Source organism: Podarcis gaigeae (genome assembly GCF_964106915.1).
Source record: "Podarcis gaigeae genome assembly, chromosome: 6".
In the NCBI taxonomy this organism is placed as follows: Eukaryota; Metazoa; Chordata; class Lepidosauria; order Squamata; family Lacertidae; genus Podarcis; species Podarcis gaigeae.
This window is the reverse complement of record NC_139682.1, coordinates 59109980-59117744: the sequence shown is the minus strand read 5'-3', so window position 1 is coordinate 59117744 and position 7765 is coordinate 59109980. Positions and strand designations below refer to the sequence as shown.

Genomic DNA, 7765 nt, shown 5'->3' with positions numbered 1-7765 from the left:
TTGTGATACCATGCAGCCCCCTAAGCATGGCACAGAGTGCAGCAGAAACAGTTGTGCTGCCCTAAATCCACCTCTGCCAGTAGTACCTCCTGCATTGTAAGAAAAACACTAGGGCCTTATGTGAATAGTAAAACGTCTGGCATCTGGTGGGCGGGGCTTTTGTGTTGTGCTCTGGAATCAGCCCCTCCCTTCGGGCGTTCAGTTAGAGAGGCCAACTGTCATTCTTGCCTCATGATGCTGTTTTAGTTTCTCTCAGACAGTATGATACTGTGTTAAAATTTGTATTATTAAAGCTTTGTTTGACATGGGCTTACTTTGCTGAAAGAAAAGAAACTCTGCTGAAGAATGGTGGAATATCCTAAACTGGGTGAGGGAGGGGATATTCCCAGTCTGACAGGAGGATTGATTTTTTTTTTAAAAAAAAAAATCACCCCACCCTCCACAACATGCATTGACTATGACAGGTAAATATTCCCTCAAAAATCCACAATGCATGAGAGAGACTCTTATCTTTTCCTGCCCAGTTCCTATTTGCACTGGCTCAGCTACCCTTACCCTAAACACACCCCTTAAACATTTTCTCATATTGTTGGATGCAAGCATTGGACCCCACCCTCTCATCTGTGGATGAGTGTAGTGGTGTAGTTACCTCTCCCCACCCTTGATGGGGTAGCTGATGGTGGGGGAGGGGGGCATGTCTGGACTATTTTGGAACCTTATCTCTTTTTTGGGCTCTTTTGCTAGTGGCAGCCATGTTGTGTCATGGCACTCCCCACAGCAGCCATGTTGTATTATGGCATGTGGCCCACCCACATGGCCGCCATTTTGTGACTGGCAGCCAGCGCAGTTGTTTAAAATCTCAGATGTGCCCACTGGCACAAAAAAATGGCAACTTTTGGAGTGGCTCAAAATTGCTGACTTTTGTGACCACCTAGGAACTTAAGCGCACAAGTCTGTATCATATGAGGTAAAACCATTCAGAGAAGCAGCTCTGAATTAGGCTCTGCTAATGAATGCACAGTATGTTTAGGAAGTGGCTGAAGTCCCTCTTTGCTGCTGTCAATCAGCGTTAAGTGCCCTTTCATGCTCTCTTGTTGAGTTCTGCAAGGTGGGGCAAGAAAAAAATATTTCCTCACTTGTATCTGTCTTTAATCTCTTCCCTGCAGGGACTGCTTGCCTGATGTTTAAGCAGAAAATGAATAATACAAAGATAAGAAGATGCAGCATAAATTACTAATGGCAAATTAACAGCACATCCCCAGGACAACAGCAGTGGCAAGAACATGGACGACACCTGTTATGCTCCACGTTTAAGAGCACTTCGATGGAATTATTTATCAGCATAAGTAATTTCCATTAACTTTAACTGAATAAAAATGCAGAGAACACATTAATCACAGTATATTAAGTATTTCATTCAAATTAGCCCTAATTGCCAATCTTATTTGATGCACTAAATTTAGGTTGCTTAATACTTATTGTAATGAATATTTTAACCCAATTGTATTGCAGCATCCATGGCGGTATCCTGTCATTACTGGAGCCACATATTTGGAACTAATGGGTTTATGCAGTAATAAAAGTAATGGCAGACAGTATGGCTTTGTTTGTGATGGGGTGGTAAGCACTTAAGAGTTCCAGGGGACTCTAGGTCATGTTGAGCTGCTGTTTTTTAAAAAGTACATAGTATAGCATTAAGTAGCATCTTGTGTGTGGTTATAACGGGCAGCTGATTATTTCAAATTAAAAGCACTGACCATGCTGTGCACATGTATTGGACTATGTCTGCTGCTTATATTGTTCATTTCCTACACTACCATAAATGAAATTATGCCAAGACATCTAGGACAAAGCAACTGCAGCACTGCAGTTGTCATATCCTGAACGTCTTGGCATTTATTGATGCATAGAAAATTAACAATATAAGCAGCAGCTATAGTACTGCCAAGGTGCAGTAGACTGCCAAATGAATAGTGCTAGTATTGCCAAGCATGGTGGCATTAGGGACTGATTTCTTATTTCTTGTACCAATGTGACTGCTGCTCAGAGGAAAGAACTGTAGCAGACAGTTCAGGAGAGGATATAGACAGTTCCCAGTATCTTCTGAACCTGGCAGTCAGGTGATACCAGGCAGCCACTCCTGTCTGTAATAAATTCAGCAGATCTACTGCTTTCCTTTTAGTCTGTCTGAACAACATTGGTCATGGAGCACAACAGCCTATCCCTGTGTCTCCCACCCATCCATGGCTGCGACACTTTTTTGTTTTTGGCTCTAAGCTTTAACTGGCTTAACGGTAGCTCACTTATATATGGTACAAGAGTCTTTGCTGGGGAGAGAATTGGAACAGAACTCCTAATAGAAAACTCTTAGTATCTTTTCCAAACTACAGTATCTGTTCCAAACTACAGTTTCCACACCTGTGATAGAGGGGCGGTAGATGAAAAGTGAGATTTTTTTTTCAAGCTTACCATTTATTTATTTTATGAAAGTGAGGTATGGATATTTTCATGTCTAAGAGTTTTCTGTGGTATGATTGTATATTTACATCTCACTTCACTTACTGTACTATTTTATTGACTTGTTTTAGATCTAGGATCAATGAATTACGATATAGCTTTATATAAATTTACATATATTTTATCAGCTTGGTTAAATTTTAATTTATAATAAACTTTATTATACAGATGAGGGGGTGGAGACTTGCTGGGAAGCTAATACTGACTTTCTGGCACATTTAATTCTAAAACAAAACAGACATTCACATGCGGTTCTATTAATACTTGTCAGGAACAGAAATGTGCAAAGCAATTCTGAGCGGAAAACATTTTCTTTGCTGTTCTAGTGGAAATGCATCTTAGCAAACTTTCTGTACAATAACTGGCTACCGTAAAGAAATCTCGATAGCTTTGGCAATTTCAGTGCCTTGTTGGTATGCACTATGGGAGCCATCTGAGAAAAGGACCTTCTTTGCACCTTGTTGAGGCTGGGAACACTGCAATCTGGAAGTCAGACTGGAGTGCATGGGAGCAGCAATCTGCTCATTTTGAGAATGTTGTCATGAGAACACTGCTCCTCCTCCTCCACTTCTGAGTGCCTTAACAGAGTGCTGAGCATCTCAGTTGGCTTCCTCTCATTAAATGGTCTTAAACTGTAGCTGTTACATATGTAAGGTTCTATACTTAGGGAGGAAGAACCAGCTGTCCAAATATAAGTTGGGCTTGCCAGAGAAGGATTTAAGGCTCTTCATAGACCACAAGCTTACCATTGTGATGCAGCAGGAAAAACCCCTTAATGCTAGGTTGCATCAACAGAAGTATAGTGTCCTGATCAAGGGAAGTAATAGTCTCACTCTATTCTGCCTTGGTCAGACCACACCTGGAGTACTATGTCTAGTTCTGGGCACTACTATTTAAGAATGATATTGACAAGCTAGAATGTGCGCAGAGAAAGGCAACCAACATGATTTGGAAAACAAGTCTGATGAGGAACGGTTAAGGATGTTGGCTAAGTGTAGCCAGGAAAAGAGGAGACAGAGAGGAGATATGATAGCCACCTCCAAATATCTAAAAAGCTGCCACATGGCAGATGGAGGAAGCTTGTTTTTTCCTGCTCCGGTTCACCAGAAGTGGCTTAGTCATGCTGGCCACATGAACTGGAAGCTGTCTGCGGACAAACGCCAGCTCCCTCGGCCTGTAAAGCAAGATGAGCACTGCAACCCCAGAGTTGTCCACGACTGGACTTAACAGTCAGGGGTCCCTTTACTTTTACCTTTACAGGGTAGGACCCAAACTAAGAGAATTATTCATAAGTGTTTTTTTTTGTTGTTGTTTTATACCCTGCCTATCTGGATGGGTTTCCCCAGCAGCTCTGGGTGGCTTCCAGCAGAATATAAAAACATAATAAAACTAAACATCAGGAAGAACTTTCTGACAATAACAGTGGAACAGACTTCCTTGGAAGGCAGTGAACTCTCCTTCATTGGAGGATTTAAAGCACAAGTTGTATGGCTATCTGTCTTGGATGCCTTAGTTGAGAATCCTGCATTGTAGGTTGGGCTCCCTTCCAGCTCTACAATTCTATGATTTTATGAGATGCTTTTCTGCAGCACTCATCTCCACCTCATGTTTTTATTGGTATGTTTGAGTTCTAAACCATTTCCTCTATGGAAGGCTCTCTCCAGGGATATTTTTTCAGTGCTAAAGGTAAAGGTAAAGGTACCCCTGCCCGTACGGGCCAGTCTTGACAGACTCTGGGGTTGTGCGCCCATCTCACTCAAGAGGCCAGGGGCCAGCGCTGTCCGGAGACACTTCCGGGTCACGTGGCCAGCGTGACATCGCTGCTCTGGCGAGCCAGAGCCACACACGGAAACGCCGTTTACCTTCCCGCTGGTAAGCGGTCCCTATTTATCTACTTGCACCCGGAGGTGCTTTCGAACTGCTAGGTTGGCAGGCGCTGGGACCGAGCAGCGGGAGCGCACCCCGCCGCAGGGATTCGAACCGGCGACCTTTCGATCAGCAAGTCCTAGGCACTGAGGCTTTAACCCACAGCGCCACCTGCGTCCCACCCTTTTCAGTGCTAGGTGAAGACATTTTATAGTTTAATTGCCTCATATTGTGCTTTGCTTTGAATTATTTTGTTTTTTGCATGTTATAGTTTATTTATAATATAAGTTGCTTTGAGATGCTAATGCAAAGCGACTAATAAGTTAAATAAATAATAGTAACAACCTGCAAATAGTTAAAATGAACAAATTTTCTTGAACTATACTTAATGTAAAGCAGCACAGCAATTGCCCACAAAGAACAAAATGCATAAGTACTTGGTTTTAATGTATGAACATTGCAAATTTCTGAATCCAAAGAAAAAATGAGAAAATGGCTGCTTGCAAACTTTGTAGTCACCCAGTTCAAACTTCTATTCAATCCACCAATGTGCTGGGTACTTCTGAGCAAACCACTTCAGTCCCAAAAGCAGTCAGCCAACCACAGAAAATAGATATGGTACATGGCATCATATTGACATTTAGAACATAACAAAGGTTTCACTGTGGAACCTCCTACCAGCTTTCCCTCACTCATGTTTCATTCAGGTAACTTTGGGAAATAGAAAGAAGTGAGTCCGGAGGCTGATTCACACTAGACCTAATTTAGGGGCGGGATTACCGGTATTTCTTCAGCTACATAAGATGGCTTCCCTGATTTGATATTAATTCCCTTAATTATTTCTGATAGCAACTGGGAAACAAGGTGGCGTGGGTGGGTGTTGCCTTTCACTACAGAAAACACTTTAAGGTCTCAGACTTAATGATGAGCAGATGAAAATATATAGAAAGTTAAGGTAGATGGCAACACACAAGCAAAAACACAATAGCTCTTGGATGCATTTAAATGCCATTCTTTTCTTTCGTATAGCTTTTTATTTTCTGCAGTATAAGCCTGGACATTACTTCTACTGCCTATTACCAGACAACCCTTTGTTTTAAAGGAATGCCCCCCTTTCCTAAACATTACGGCTCCATAGAAGTAATGGATAGCCTTTATTATTGAACAAACCAACTCCTCAGCACTACATCAAGCAGAGGCTGAAGCTCCAGGGTTATACTTTGCAGTGGCCCTTATATCTGGGGATGTCGATCTGACAATCCTTCTTCATCTTCTGAAGTGGTTGCCTGTAAAGGGGCTATTGTATGGCCGTGGTTGAGCTTATAACTTGGATATATCCAACAAAGCCATCTAATTCTGAGAATAGAGAGGATTGATGGTTACAGTAAACGGTATAAAAGCTTTTGGAAATCCAAGGAGTTCTGGCTTGTGCACCTCATAACAAGATATAGCATTGCTGGACAGCTTCTTCATCATAATAACAGAAGCAAGGTAATGACCATCACCCCAGTCCTGCTAACTGACCCACTAAGGAATATATGGTTCTGTGTACACACAGCATCTTTACACCCTCCAGAATTTTTATTTATCATTTGAATATGTTACGCTGCCAAATCTTGTAGCTGTAATTGCAAACTATGAGGCAATGCATGATTATATTTTCTAATTTCACTCCCTGCCTTATCTCATTAATGCAAGCCTGAGGGAGAACATGCTCACTTCATCCTCCAGAGCCGTTAAATGTCCACTCTAGTTTTTGCTGTCATCAGGTGGTTCAAAAGAGCCAAATGTATACAATCCCTCCTTTTCCAGGTCTCTAGCCCGAGGGAATGGAAAGGGTAGTAAGGCAGCCGCTGGCCAGATGGGGTAGTCAGTTGCTTCAACAGATGGTCTCCCAATCTATTTTCTGACAAAGCTACTGTTGATCGCACTCCTATGAATTCAGTCCAGGAGGTCAAGAAACTAAGTTGCTATGGAAATTTTCCTTGCATAATTGCAAGTTGAAAACAGTTAGAATTCATGAGGCAATGCAACTCCATACTCGTCTCATTAAACAGGTGTTGCATGTTTCATACTAAGCAGATGCCATGTTACAAACACTAAAAACCAGCCTCTGGGTCAAGAAAGCATCTTAATTCAAGACATGATTTAAGGGCATTTCTAGGCTTCCTTGTCCTCAGTGGAATCTGAACATTCCGTGAAAGTTAACCTCCTATCTAAAAGGCTGTCCTGACAAACATCCAAACTTCTCCCTCATTGCAAGGGAATGCATCCTTCATAGCTACATTCATTTTGTATGTAACTACCTTGCATACTAACTACCCAGACAGATCTGCTTATTCTCTGAACGTATAGGGGGAGGGCTGTAGTTCAGTGGTAGAGCATCTGAGCTACATACAGAAGGACTCAGGTTCCATCCTCAGCATTTCAAAAGAACTGGAAGCGTCTCCTGTCTGAAGTCCTGAGAGCTGCAGCCAGTCAGTATAAACAATATGCAGCTAGATGGACCAATGATCTGACTCAGTATGAGGCAGCATTTTATGATCCCGCCATCATCACATTTCTCCTGGTTGTTGACAAGAGGCATTCTTATCCTCTAGAAATCTGAGGGCATCTGACAATGCAGAAAATTTGAAGAACCTTTGAAGAAACTTGGTCTGCAGCCCACCCTGAACCTTAGGATCTCGAGTCCCTGCAAATATCTGAGATCTTGCCCACTTTGAAACAGGTGAGTACTTCATTGCACTTAGGCTCCCATTGCAGCCTGCCGGAACCCTAATGTCCCTTTCCCTCCTTGTATGCAATGGTAACACTCCTTGCCTCCATCTCTCCACAGAGCAAGTCATGTCAAGCTGTTGGTTTAGTCCCCAATGATTGCTAGGCAGAGTTGAGAAAGCCTCCAGAGTGGTGCCTCCAGGAGCCACTGCCAGTCAGTGTAGACCAGGGATGGGAAACATGTGGCCTCCAAGATGTTGTTGGACTGCAACTTGCATGATCCCTAACAACTGGCCTTGTAGGTGGAGGGTGATGAGAGCTGTAGTCCAACAACAACTGGAGGAACACAGGTTTCCCCATCCCTGGTGGTAGACAATTGTGACCTAGATGGACCAGTGCTCTAATTCAGCTTCACGGGTGCTCAGGGCTTATCCTCACCTTTTGCCCCACTCTTTCTAGCCCCACAGGTCCATACTTTAAAGCTCTGTGTCCGAGTGCACCCACTTATTCCGCTCTGTAGTTTCCCCTGCAGGTCGAAGCAAACGGCACTTTGAGTTTTCTCCGTTTTCTCCGACTGAAAGCACAGAGGAAAGGTAAGTGTGGCCTCCCTCAGTCTGTGATTTGGTAGACTTGCAGGCACCACATGTTTTGACACACATTTGTCTTA

The 7765-nt window shown here is 42.9% G+C and overlaps 1 protein-coding gene across 1 annotated transcript in view; it reads left to right on the top strand.

The window, feature by feature from the left end:
• The first annotated feature begins 130 nt into the window (after nucleotides 1-130).
• Nucleotides 131-7765, top strand: part of DAB1 (DAB adaptor protein 1) — a 654787-nt gene continuing 647152 nt past the window's right edge. Inside the window, exons 1-4 of the mRNA XM_083742749.1 lie at nucleotides 131-367; nucleotides 1167-1346; nucleotides 6984-7111; nucleotides 7619-7691. The gene's annotated coding sequence lies outside the window, so the exon portion shown is untranslated. The remainder of the gene's footprint in view (nucleotides 368-1166; nucleotides 1347-6983; nucleotides 7112-7618; nucleotides 7692-7765) is intronic.